The 14,064-nt window shown below is 35.5% G+C and overlaps 1 protein-coding gene across 1 annotated transcript in view; it reads left to right on the plus strand.

Moving 5' to 3' along the window:
• Positions 1–81: 81 nt before the first annotated feature.
• Positions 82–14,064, plus strand: part of LOC103766960 (heparan sulfate glucosamine 3-O-sulfotransferase 1) — a 44,672-nt gene continuing 30,689 nt past the window's right edge. The window contains exon 1 of the mRNA XM_008934036.3: positions 82–493. The gene's annotated coding sequence lies outside the window, so the exon portion shown is untranslated. The remainder of the gene's footprint in view (positions 494–14,064) is intronic.

Here is a 14,064-nt window from a genome sequence, read left to right on the forward strand (position 1 = left end):
TGCCGGGGAGGGGTGTGGGGGGTGTGTTCGCTTCGCGTCCCCGCGGTTCCCCCCAGATCCTGCCCGCGGTTTAAAAATCGCTCTCTTGGCATAAGCGCACGGGAGCCAGGCTCACTTTATCGCCGCTGACGCTGTCAAAATCGCTGTGGCTCCAGCGGTAACAACAGCGAGCCCCCTCCCTCTCTCTCTCCCTCCGCCGGGTCACCTGCTCCTCGTGAGAAACCAAACGCTGATATTCCTTTGGCTTCATCTTCCCGGCTTACGCGAGAGTGCGGAAGACTTGCTAATTAATTTACATACGAGGGAATGATGTCTGAAGGAAGGAAAAAATACCCCGTTGCACCTGCTCCGCCGAGACTTGTCATCTGAATCTGGAGGAGAGCTATAAATCATGTAAAGTGTTCGCGGTGGAGTCGGCTTCTTCTGAGAGCTGTAGGATTATGTATCCAAATGCTGAATTTATATTTCCCACTAGGAAAAGACTGAAACTCAGGTCAGATATAAACTACATCATTTCATTTAAAACAAATCTGTAGTTATTTAATGTAATTCTAGAGGGCATTTTTCTTCTCTCCTGATTAAATAAAAAGTACTATTAGAGCATGTAGTAATGATTTACACATTATAGCCTGAAATTTCTTGCAGAGTTGGAAGTGGTTGAGTGTAAGGATGATGCTTTAGAATCACATATGTCCTCTTATTTTTGCTTCACGTGGAAAGACTGATAATAACCAGGCTGTTAAATTTTACCTTCAGTTTTTAATGTGTACAAGACCATATTTTGAGATACAGAAAGGAGAAAACTTGGATGAGGGAGACCACAACTTCCATTGAAAAGGTTGACTTTCTCAACTACAGCAACTAAAATCTGTGTTGTGTCTGCTTTGATGATATCATCCTTTGAAAAAAAAGCTTTAAAACTGTGATAAGCTACTTCCAAGAATTTCAGTTACTACCTCCAAGGTAATACTGTAATACTTCTTGACACTTGCCTGCTAAATGAGCTGAACTGGGGAGACCTACTGTTCAGTCAGATGTTTATGTTATTCCTGTGCCAGGTATTTCTTCATAAAATACAAAATGAGGGGTTTAGCCTTATAAGATTATGATTTTATATTGTAGAAATTATTCATACTTTAATTTTGTGACATTGGTGGATTTTCATATATTTGACTAGTTTTGTTGCTGGCTAAACTAGACTAAGATTTTGTAATTTCAGATGGAACTGATTTAGATTGGGGTTAATTGCTTTAGTAGCCTAAAATATTTTTAGTAATATTGTAAATGGCAAATATTATTAAGTTCTTTTGTTCCAATTATGTAAAAACATGGCTTTTTCATTAAAAAGGTGTCGTGTATTAGAGATGGATCCTGTACATTGCATCAGCATGAGGGAATTAAGGAGTTTGTGTTCTTGGACAGCACATGTCATTTGCAAGTTTCATAAGTTGTGAGCTTATTGTAAAAGTGTGTGTGGCAGAAGACTGCTGTGCTTGTATAAGAAACTAATAATAACACAGAAATCTGTGAGGTAAGCAAGAACTAGAGCTAGGCTAACCACTCAATATGCTTACTTTGAAAACAAGCCCGTATGCAGTAGTTTTCATATCACTGTTCTACAGCAACAAAATAACAGTGCCAAAAATAAGCATAGGTCAGAAATAAAAGGACAAAAATTTACAAGATGACTAGTCACGAGGAAAAATACCCTCATTTTGAAATGGAGTCTTTCTGTCAAATCCAAGACTGCATGTTGTTAAACTAAGTCATACTCACATATACAGCAGTTTATGACATTTAAGGTGGGAGCCTTGGTCTAGTCTATAACCAAGCAATTAAAAGAGATTCTGTTATTCAGGATTTGGTTTGTCACAGATGGTAGAGGCCAAATGACAGTCAATAAAAGTAGAGTTCATTTTTGAACTTGGAACAGGAGAACAATTTGTTTTCTTGTCTGATTCTTCTGTCTCTGACTGGAAATGCTGTCAGGCACACCAGCCCACAAAGTGGCCAAAATTTACTAAGTGATGAACATTTATTGTTCTGAAAAGGTGCTCTAATAAAAAATACTTTTTTGGTGTAACTGACATGGTTCTGGCCAGTGCTTTGGTCATGTAAGTCATAAGTGAATAACATGGAGGTTCCTATTTGGGATTTGAACAATATATGTCACTGCATAAGTTTCAGTCCAGTGGACATTTTTATGTTTGGTCACCAAATTGTTGCATCAAGTTATATTGGAAAAGCATTTGCTTCTTTTGTAATCTAAAATGAAAAAATGATTTGTCAGCCAGAAGGAGGCAGGGAGATGTGTTTACACTTACTAGACTTTATTGTCTGTACAATAATGACTTCTGTTTGATACAAGGGATTGTGGGCTTGGTGACTTCAGTGAATGACAAACCCACCCACATTTTCAACATTTGCAACATATTGACCATGCTTTTTGTGTAACCATAGCGTTGCTTGTTTATTGATGAACAGATCTTTGAAAGGAGCTGAATGGAGTCAGATGTCTGCATGATGTTCACTTATTGCTATACAAATAACTACATGATGACTGGGTCAGTATTTGTAGGCACGTGAATATGCCCTCTCTATTTTGTGCAGTTGTTTTTGATTTATGCACTGTCATGTGAAACTTGTAAATGGATTGTTCAATGGTTAACATAGAGTACTATGTTATGGTAGATGCAGACAGCTGTACGTCCTAACAGACAGGTTAAGTTACGAGATTTCGCGTAGTGACAGCATTTGAGGTGTATATGCATGGAGTACAACCAAATGCCTTCTTTGACTGTTTATATAGTAAGCAGGAATCCATTAAACTTCCAAGGAGGACAAATATTTAATGAAGACCTGAAGAGGCAATATCATTTCAGTATGTTTGCAATGCACTGCTCTGTTTAGCTGGTGATTAAATCTTTTGATCTCAAGGAGAGCTTCCAGTCATCTGCTTTGATGCAATATTCTATGAAACCATTTAAGCTAGAGGGGTAGGGGTTTAAGTCTTAAGACTGTTTTCTCCTAGAGATAAAAAACTGCATGCAGTTCTCTCATAGCCCTAGTTGAACTTCAGTGGGAATAGTGGCAAAAAAAAGACTGATAAAGAAGGGGGCAAAATAGGGAACAGTTAATCACCACAGTAACTCAGGACTGAAGAAAAGACCTCTCTGAGTTAGGCAACAGTCTTATCTCATTCGAGTCATAAAGTCATCACAGTCTACCTTTAAGCTAGTTAAGCACACTGCCTTGTTGTTCTTTCTGGAAAGATGATTAAAAACCTCTTTCCTAATGTTTAGAGCTTTCTTTGAACTTTCAGCCTAGATGTATTTTTTGATTCCTAATTTTTAATCTCTCGATATTGTTATTTAAAACCAACTCCTTCCTTGGGGTGTAGCCCTCAATAAATTATAACCATCGATCGTGTGCCTTCCTCAGCTTTTATGTGCTAGGATCAAACAAGCAGAGCAAGCACCTTATAGTCTCTCTAGCGAAACAGAATAAATAGGAAGATACAAAGCCTAGTAATTTAATTCTCGTGAATTCTGAACTTTGTACCTGAAGTGTTTTCTTAAAGTCTTGAGTAAGAGTGCTAATGCTCCACTTGGTCTTCTCAAAATATTGTGTCAGATATTGGTGAAGATCAGGTTTGTTTTACAGGTGTACCAGGTTGACTTAACCCTATTGTCCTAAACTAGACATGGGTGTGTGATTTATCTTTTTGTGTTGCTCTGAAATGATCAGAGACCATCACAGAAATGACCACAGAAATTCTACTATTTGTAATCATGTGCTTTGAAGAGTTGCTAAAGGTTTTGCCATTTCTAATACTACAAATGGTCATCCAATTTCTTCTGCAAGTTGGAGAGAACCTCCCCTGCATCAAGAGGGCTTCCTGTAACCAGTTTTAATCAAAACACCTCTGCTTTTTGCCACATTCACAGACGAAATGAGTCTGAAGAAGGATTTTAAATAAATCCATTTAATATGTTACCATTAGTCACTTTTACATTGACTTTATCTTTGTATTATGCCTGCCTATCTTTTCCAACTCAGTAAATCATTGCTGGGTGACACCATATCAAATTCTTTACTAGAATATGGAGAGGATGGCTTCTGGATTTCCTTTCCCATAATATTTGCTTTTAAAAGTTAATTTATTTGTTCCAGACTATGTCTTTTCAAAGTTTCTTCTTTTTGCTGTTTTCTAAAATTTCCTGTTAACACTGTACCTCTGTTTAACTTGGAAAGGCAGAGCAAATCCTTTTCAACTTATGCTACAAAAGGTGCAGATATAGTTATTAAGTAAAATGTTACACATTACCTGCAGAACAACAGAGAAGATTATTTAATATCTTTTTCCTACTATGATTCTTCAGAGTGCTAAGCAACCATTTTGTGTCACTCAAGTCTGCAAGTGAAGTCTTGCATTTTGTCATCCTAAAAACTGTGTAAAGGGGGAAAAAAGGGTCAAATTAACATTTTTATAACCTGCAAATGGTAGACTTTTTTTTGTTTCAGGAATTGACAACAGAAGAATGTCTTCTAAGATTGTCTTTGTTTACAAGAGGATCTTAGTGGATATCTGAAAAAAAATTGAAGCAAGATAATAGGGAGTTTGTGTTGAAAAACAACAAAAGATCAGTTAGTAGAGATACTGGGTTTTAGACATGAATGAATAAGATAATCCAAATTTAAGCATAAACTTTGAGTTTCTGGATGGAGATAAACTGGGCTATTTCTGTCCTTGTCATAATTTAGCATTTATATAGTATTTACTACGTAAAAACCTCTTCATAGGTATCAATAATCTTCATTATACCCTCTGAAGTAGATAGGTGTTCTTCTGCCAATTAATGGTATAGGGCCAATATATTTTAGATGTATAAATCTGCAAAAAGTTTAAATTTTGGTATGAATTTGTTTTTTGAAATGTATGAAGGGCAGATTGTATCCTCCAGTATTCAGAATCTGCTCTTATAAGGTATGCTTTCATTTTTAAGGAACAAAGATACAGTTTCATTCTGAACACTTGAATAACATCATGTCTCTTTGATAATGGAATCTAGTCAGATGTAGTTTTTCCTGGATAAAAGTGTTGGATACTATAAAGGACAGTTTTTTAAAGGTTTACACAGAAGAGATCTTTAATTTACAAAGATTTTGTCAGATTTAGCTTCCACTTTTTGTGGAAAGGTAGTTACACATGGAAAGAGTGAGCTTGTCTTTTCTGTCTCCACCCTCCTTGGTTGACAGTCTTTCCCTCCAGCAATCAGTTGACAGCAATCAGTTTGAGGATTATTTCTGGAAGGAAAAAGTTTACAGCTTTACTTCAAGAGTAAGATTAAAAATAAAATAGCTGTCATCTATTTCCTTGGCTTAACTAGTTAAAATCATAGCCACAAAAATGCCACATTATTCAGCTAAGCTCTTCTGTGCATTTTGTACAGTAAGTAGACCTTATTAAAGGAAAGGCACTAAAGCCTTGCAAACAATATCTTGTAAAACAAAATTTACAAAATTTACAAAAATTAAATTTTGACTGGAACTTCATTATTTGTTATTTATTGTTTCTAGATAAACTAAATTTTTACAGTAAGATTTACAAAGATATTGTATTTTAAGACTTTATTTTGTGACCTTGTCATATACGAAGGACATGTAGTTAATTCTCAGGATAAAAGAAGTTCATATCTTAGCCAGATTCTTGACCATCTTCCAGACTTGCCTTACATTAATTCCCACATCACCACGTTTTCCATTGTACCATTTAGAAAGGAAAACACTGTCAGGTTTAAGATGGAAAATAATTTGCAACTTCCAGCTTTGTGCTTTCTAATGATAGATTCCTGAGATGCAACATGCAAATAAACATTTAAGATTTTTTTTCCCAGTGTGAACCAGCCTGACATTTTTTAGACCTAATCCCTAAACATTAGTTCTTTTCCACCTCAGAAAGATATGACTTTGGTTCTTTTGTGCCACATGCTACCTATTGTTTATTCTGTAAATAAATAGCTCAGTTTAGTTAGATGGTGTTTTGTTGGGTTTTTTTAAATCCATATATTTAATCTACATAATTTCATTCTATGGTTTTGATTTTGTTCTATACTATCAAATGTGGAGTTTTCTAGTAGTTTTGGTAACTGTGCAACACTGATTTTCTGACTGTGATATTTTCCCCTCTCTTCCTATAGCAGAGTAATGAAATTATCCATAGACTTCTTTGTGCTTTTGGGGTTTTCTAAATTCAAAATCTGACATGTGCACTGGAGAATGAAGAAGAACAAAGGGCTTGTTATTTTCATACTCTACTGCATTCTTATGTTAGCTCCAAGTTTCTGGATCCTAAAGTGAGATCCATGCCTTTACACTGCACACAGTCCTGAGAGGTTAGGCCTCTAGCAAGTTAGAGAGCTGAATGTTTTTGTTGTTTTCATTCTTTTTTTAGTCTCCCTTCTGCAAAATTTGGGAAGTTTAAGACAGTTATTTAAATGTTTGATGATTGGTTTCTTATTCTTGTACTTTATCTCCTGTATCCTGAGAACATAAATAGGGCTGGTGATAGAAAAGTAAAGTTTCAAAACTAATTTTATCTTGAAAAGATAACTGTTATGATAATTATGCATAGAGTTTTAAAAAATAAAAATACTTAAATGTTCACTAAGTAGTTATTACTCAAAGTTAGATAGTCTGACATTCCAAAAATGGCATTATATCTCTCTCTTCATTTGAATCTTTGTGTGGTCACAGGCACAGAACATTGTGCTTTAATGCTTCAAGGAATTGTTCTACTTTGCTTCTATAGTGAAGCAGTTTCTTTTAATCAAATGGAAGCCAATAGAAATACACAAGCATCGAACACAGCTTTGTATTGCCCACTGGGACACATTTAAATTTGTGCTAGCTTGCACTAGAAGGAAATGCTGTTAAAGCATTTTGGTTTGTTTTGTTTCTGTAAAAACTCTAATATTCAGTGTATAAAATTTCCATTAAAAAAAAATTCAAATAATATTGTATGCACCCATTAAGGAAATTAACTGCTCAGCCAGTTGTGAAATAGTACTATACTCATTTTAACATGTTTATTCCTGTACTTTACACCATAAATAAAGAAACACAGGCAACTCTGCTGTTTCTAATTTACTTTTTGTGATCCCAGATTATTCTCATTTATTAAATAAAAACAATCATTTATATACATATATGTGTGGAAGGAAATAATAGTCTAGGTTTTAAGTTGCGAGTATTTGTTTTGATGAAGATGATATTGCTTTCAGCTATAAATTATTCCTTCCTAAAAGGGTCCAGAACAGGAAAAATGCTAAGATTACAGAATAATTTTTTTAAATTATGAAACAAAAAATATCAGTTTTCTCTGCATATGGTTTATTATATGTGCATTAGTATTTCGACACAGTCTCTGCCTGTGCAGTCACGTGTTGTTGATCCTGGTCCCACAAAATGTGTTAGTTGTGCACAGTTATTAATAGCAACAGATACTTTATAATTTTTCATTTGTAGATTTTAATGAGGATAATAAGATTATAATTACATTTATTTTTACAGTCTTATTATAATCTTATTTTTTTAAACAGATGAAGCAACCAAAATGTACATTGTGAGTTGTTATACAGGAATCTTTGGGTAAGACTCAGAATTAGGTTTTGGGTTTGTAGCTACTGATGTTCAATATGAATAATATTGAACATGTACAGTGGTTTAAATTTGTTCCAGTGTGTAATTGAGGTGAGCTTGTTCTTACCAGTTTAAAATGCACTTATATAAGACTTGAAGAAATTTTAGGTATCATCATAGGGTTGGTAAAAAACTTTTGGAGGGAATGCACCTGTTCACACACTACTTCAGCTTAATATTACGTGAGAAAATGTTGATTATGTATAATAGAATTACTGTTCGTCCTGCTCCTAACTGACCTTATGGAACTACAGGTTCCAGGAATCCCAGCTGTAAGGCAGAGCTTACCATGCTGATAGCAGGAAATCTGTATAACTAGGTGAGTTTGTTTCAGCTAACTTAATGGAAAATCTGTTAGCTTTTTTAACAAAGAGCTTGGGGAAAACTTCTTTCCCCTTCTACAAATTATCTAAGAAATTTTACTTCCTAAATGGACTAATATATTGTAATACTGGAGCTTCAGATCTCCTCAGTGTTCTTAGTATCCAAGTATGAAATAATTTCATCTTGACCTTTTAGTGTCTAACTTACTCAAATTTTCTTGCTGAGTAAATACGTACTTATTTTGAATTAAAAAAAAAAATTCCGATTTAATGTGGGATGGCTCTGAAAAGTGAATATTACCAATAGGTGGTATTTGGGTTCTGATATTGAAATATAAGCTTCCAAGTTCGCAAATTATGCTAAATTTGGAGAAAAAGTAGGGTCACATTTTGTACAGAAGAACCTAGATTAGTTTGGTATTCAGGCTAATAACTGTCAGATGTAGTTAAATGCAGGTATGTAATATTACTCTGAGGCAAGGGGATCTACTTTATGTATGAAAGTGTGTTAATTGCAGAGGGATAGAAGGACCTGTTAGAAGAATACCTTATGTATAAAGCAGTTTCAGTATAGCAGTACTGCAGCTGGGGAAAAAGGAAAGGGAGTGTTGGATATACAAATATGCTGATGTCATAGAAGTTTGTAAACTCATATGTACATGGGAGCATTCAAAGTTAAACTGAACTTAAAATTTTTATTTAAATCATATTAATTCAATACATATATAATATTTCTCTCTTGTCTCCATTCAGTGTGTTTCACTGAATGGCCATTTTATTTCTTAAGAAATATGTGTACACATGGATCAATATGTTAGATTTAATTTGGCTTAATATTCTAGAGTTCTCTTATACTGACTTGACCTCAGATCCTTTCTGGCAAACTAAAGTGTGCTGTGCATGTTTGTCTCAGAGTAGTTACTTTGTGTGCTCAAGTCATAGATTCATGTCATCTCCTAGTGAAAATGCAGTCAAGTTTAAAAAAATGGTGTACATTCTTGCCAAATAGCAGATTAAATCTGCTGCATGTGAAACTGTTATTTTGGAGATAATAGTACAGAGTAAATAGAATATAATAAAAAAATTTTTGTACTGTTCTTTCTGGGCAGAACAAAGATATGAAACACATCAAAGAACAGGGTGGAAACATAGATGTTCCTGTTTTAATGTAGTCCAGGTAAAAGGAATGTCTGAGATTAATCTAGTGGTGAATTAGCTTCTATCCTACTCTCATACTCTGTGCTCATTGGACTTGTTATTGTGTGGTAATCCAATTTCTCCATATGACACCAGTGTAAAAGAAGACTGTCTTTGCCTGCAGAGTGCATTTGCCATCCTTTTTCCTTCATGGCTCCTTTACAGACCAGAAAGTGATTGTACATGGCACTGTATTTCTAAGTATGGCCTTCTTTGCCCTTCATTGGATTCTGCATTTGGCACTGAAAACTCAAGAACTGAGAGTCTGTTTTGATCTGCAGGGCTTGACTTTATTGGTGGATCAATAGATGGGGCTCAGATGAAACAGCTTTCTGCTGTGAATAATCACCAGTTGGCCAGCAGCTGTGTGTGGAAGGGCTCAACTGTAGAGCCTTGTTGGGAAAAGCTAGTGTTTTATCATCCATATAATTGGTGTCTGAAATCCATCTGCAGCTGAGTGTCAACAGATAGCTCTGGTTAGAAATTAAGTCTCTAGCAGTGATAGCCAATTCCTGGAGAAAACTGGATGCTGTAAGAATGTGATAATGCTATAGTGTTGATGTTGAACGAGCATTAGAAGTCTGGGGGAAGGACAGAGCTTTAAGGTAAGGTTTTCATCCCAGCATCTTGGCCACATTCTGGTTTGAATAGATGCTGCCTACCTACCCTGACTGTCTTATTTTGAGAATTATGTAAGATGAAGAAAAGAAACTATAAAATGTCCATGGTGCAAAGGAGAACTTCTATCTCTGGCATTACAAAATACAAGACACCAAAAATTAACCTTGTGAAGTTAATCTTGCATGCTCCCCATACTAAGGTATTTAGCATTAGAAACCAGGGGGTCTTCACTGTGGCAAATGGTCCTCTTTTTCCCTGCTCTTCGTTTGTGGTCATCTTAAATGAATTCTGTGTTCAGTCATTTCTAAGGCTACTGCAAAGAATTAGCATTTGTTCAGTCTGAAATTCTGACTATTTGCTTTTAAAGTCGCCAGTTCACTTTTATCCCTCTCTCTTTTTGATTCTTTCCCCCCCCAAGCATTGTGAATGTTTTTTCATGGAAAACTGTCTGCCCGCCCTAAATGTCACTCTGCCATTCTAATTCTTAAATTGAAACCTTTGGTTTTATGTTTTTATGTATAATCTTGGTGCATATGCCATCTTTCCCCTCTATTTGTCAAAAAGATTAATGTGAGAGTAGAGTATTAGCATAGCACAGCACAGGATTCTGTTAGTTAGTTCTCGTCTCTCTAGAAAGGACCTCTATTCCTTTATTGTATGTTGTGTTTGAATTTGTTGACAGTGAGAGTAGGATCCCACTGAAGGATAAATTTATCTCTTTGGAAGGCTAACAAAGGAACAATTTCATGCAACAGAAGTGTCACAGAAGAGTGGTCATAGTTTTCATTGCTTGCACCTTCAGAGTAAAACGTTGAAATGGATCTAGTCATTTAGTGCAATTCTTGGATACTGCAATCACAGTAGTTGAGAGTAGTTGCATAAGTGGAAAGACAGAAAAATAGTCAAAGCACTTTAGTATTTAAAGGTATATAGTGCTTGAATTATTCACTGAAGAAGCATGGGGTCACTATTTTTCACACTTTAGTAGGATGACAGAATAATTTAAACTCTTATTTGTAACAATGATAACTGAAGCTGATGAGCCACTGCCTTTCATTTAAGAAGCACCAGAACAAAGGTATGTCACTCGGTAAAATGACAATACATGTAGCTGAGGGATTTTGCTGAATAATTCTTAGAAGAAATGAGAAAATGACACGAAATTGAAAAATTAACCAAATGCTCATGGCCTTGTGTAAATGACTACTTGAAGTGCGAATTTAAACACTGCTTTGTGAGAGCTTTTAGATGGAATGGTAGATGAAGGTGAGTAGTAAGGAACAGAAAACAGTTGCTTGCTTGTGATTTGTTGTGCTAAGAAGAGTGGAACTTTAATTCTGTAAATAAGCAAGATTGCATCAGACACCAAGTTCCATCATCTGTTTCTTTTCTCAATTAGAAGAAGCCTTGAGAACACTATAATTTTATGTAGCTGTCTAGGTCAGCTGTAGTTGAGCTGCTTCCACCTTTAGCAAGCACCAACTCTTCTCATGCTAAAATAATCAAGATAAGAACAGAAAAAACAAGTTCATCATGCTTTTAATCATTCCATCTCTGATCTGAGTAATTGTCTCAAGGGATCTCTACAGAACTTCAGTTTTCTGACTTATTTTTTTAGAGCACCAGGAGCACTCTATTCTCTTAGGGAAGCAGTTATTAGGGAAGCACAGTGCACTCTAACTCACTTTTGAAAGGCTTGCACCTGCTTCCACTGAAATGTCCGAGAAGGCAGTCGAGGCATTGGAGGAGGAGAGGGCTGAGCACGCTTCCTGCATCTGACTTGTTATGCAACTGTTGAGTAACAAGAACTATAACTGCCAAAAACAAACTAAGTCATGTTGAAACTGGGAAGAGACTAATTCTTCCAGAATGGAGTGTTGATTTTTATGTTGTGGGTAATACAGTTTTTTATCTGGCATTGTTTAAAAGTATGAAGATTTGTAACCTGCAGCATATGTAATGTACAAGATAATATGCATCTACTAGAAGTGTTGTTTCCAGCAACATTTTGATTCTTAAGTACTTAAAACTTATTACAGAATTAGCATTTAACATCTGTTTCTCTTACCTACCTTTACTTTTTCCTATACCCATACAGAAGTGTGTTATTTGTGGTCATATTGTGTATATTTCCGGAACACAGATATTGGATGTTTTGGTTGGATTTTTTTTTGTTTAACAGTGGTAGAGCTACCTCAGACCTTAATCTGTTCCTTTAAGATGAATTGTGAATACTCCTGTCATAGGTTATAGGCTCATACAATAATTCAGGTTGGAAGATATCTCAGGAGGTATCTTGGTTCAGCCCTCTGCTCAAATGAGGGTCAGTGTTGAAGTCAGGCCAGGTTACTCACAGTTTTCCTAGTCTGTCTTGAAAATGTCTGAGGACAGACACAGAGGCAGATTGGGGCAACCTATTCCAGGTCCTGACTGTCCTCATAGTAAAAAGGCTTTTATTTATAGGCAATCAGGCTAGAAAATGTTTCAGCTTACATCTTTTGTGTTGTGTCCTCCCACCACACAATGCTCTGAAGATCCTGACACTGCTGTTGTGGTGCCCTCCTTTGTTGTTAATAGTATTATAGGTGTTGAAGTACTCTGTCTCACTTAGAAGATTGGCTTCCTTTTTCGTGGCTCTGATGCCAAAAAGGTATTGGAGGAAATTCATCCTATGTGTCTGATCTTCTCTGTCATAGATGTGAGTGCTTAAACAGAAGGCCCAGGAAGACCTTATCAGTGGTTATAAATATCTAATTGGAGAGTGCAAAGAAGATGAACTCCTACCCTTCTCAGTGGTGCCCATTGGCAGAATAAGAGATAATGAGCATAAACTGAAATACATGAATTCCATCTGAACATAAGGAAAAGTTTTTTACTGTAAGAGAGATCTGGAGTGAAAGTTTTTAGATTTGGATTTGGATTTTTTATTATTATTTGGGAATAATAAAAATAATCTCATGTAGATAAGTAAGTTTTACGTGATGATCAAGAGATGAGATGAGATGCAAGTTAAAGGAAGCCAAATGAACAGTAGCCAAAATACTGTTGGAAGAAATAAATTGTTTTAATGGTATGTTCTTAATTAATTGTCTTTTATTCAGAAGCGTATATCTGTTGACATGAGAATAAAATATCTTGAAGTCCTTGTTTCCATCTGTAAAGGCATTGGGTCTAATTACTTCTGTAATGTTGAGCATTACAGTGAAAGTTGTGAGTTATGTCTCCAATCAGTTCCTATTGTTCCAATAGGAGAAAAAGGCAAAGGATTCTGAGTCACTGTAGAACAAAAAATTATTCTTTTTTTATTATCTCAGTTCTTACAAAGCAGTAGGGTTAGTAGAAATTTTTTCTGCTAGGTGTACAAACCAAAACAGATATATTTTTTTATGTAAGATATTTTTCAATTTCAGCCTGAATTAAATTTTCCACAGGATAAACTCAAAACTTGTAGAAGCATTTTAAGATTTATGGCTTGTAACTGAAGAATTACAGATTATTAACTAAATTGAAAAATAGTGTATATTGAAGGATTGCTAGACGTTTCTAAGTTGGTATTTAAGTCCTTTATTTGCAGGTAAGTGTGTATCTTGAAGTATCAACATTCTCTGCTTATTTGGGAAAGTAAACTTGGGGAGTTGTATCTCAGGCTAGGATGATTTGGAGCTGATGGTGCCAAGGGCCATATTTAGGTAATGCTGATCCTTTGGAATTCAGAATGTTGAAGCTAGCTAGTCAGACATGTTTGTGATTACACAAACATCTCTCTTCATGCCCTATAATTTTGGCACCTAATAAAGTTAAAATTAGGATTCTAGACTCTCCAAAGTGGTGGATTCAGAGACTGATTCAGCTATCTAAGATAGGAACACAGTCTGCACTGATTGCATAAAGGATCCTCATTTCGTGCAAACTTAAATATGTAAAGAAAAACTCTTCAATTAAATTAAGTATTTAGGGAAAAGGGAACATTCATTCTAGCCCCATCTTTACCTGTCTCCTCCCTCACGTAACTGGAGAAGGAAAATAGCTTTCAGTAAATTGTGATTCAGGTTTTGGAGCTTGGTTGGGGTTGTTTAAACATTTTTTTAAAACATTTTTTCCTCACAGGTCAGCTGTTATTGCCTCTTGTCCTAGTAGATAGAACTTTAGAGTATAAGAGTGAAAACTGTTCCATTGAAAATTGATCCCTGTGCCACCCAAAGGGGTGATCTTACCTATTGTA

The sequence above is a fragment of the Manacus vitellinus genome, unplaced genomic scaffold (assembly GCF_001715985.3).
Source record: "Manacus vitellinus isolate BGI_N305 unplaced genomic scaffold, ASM171598v3 scaffold_15_pilon, whole genome shotgun sequence".
In the NCBI taxonomy this organism is placed as follows: Eukaryota; Metazoa; Chordata; class Aves; order Passeriformes; family Pipridae; genus Manacus; species Manacus vitellinus.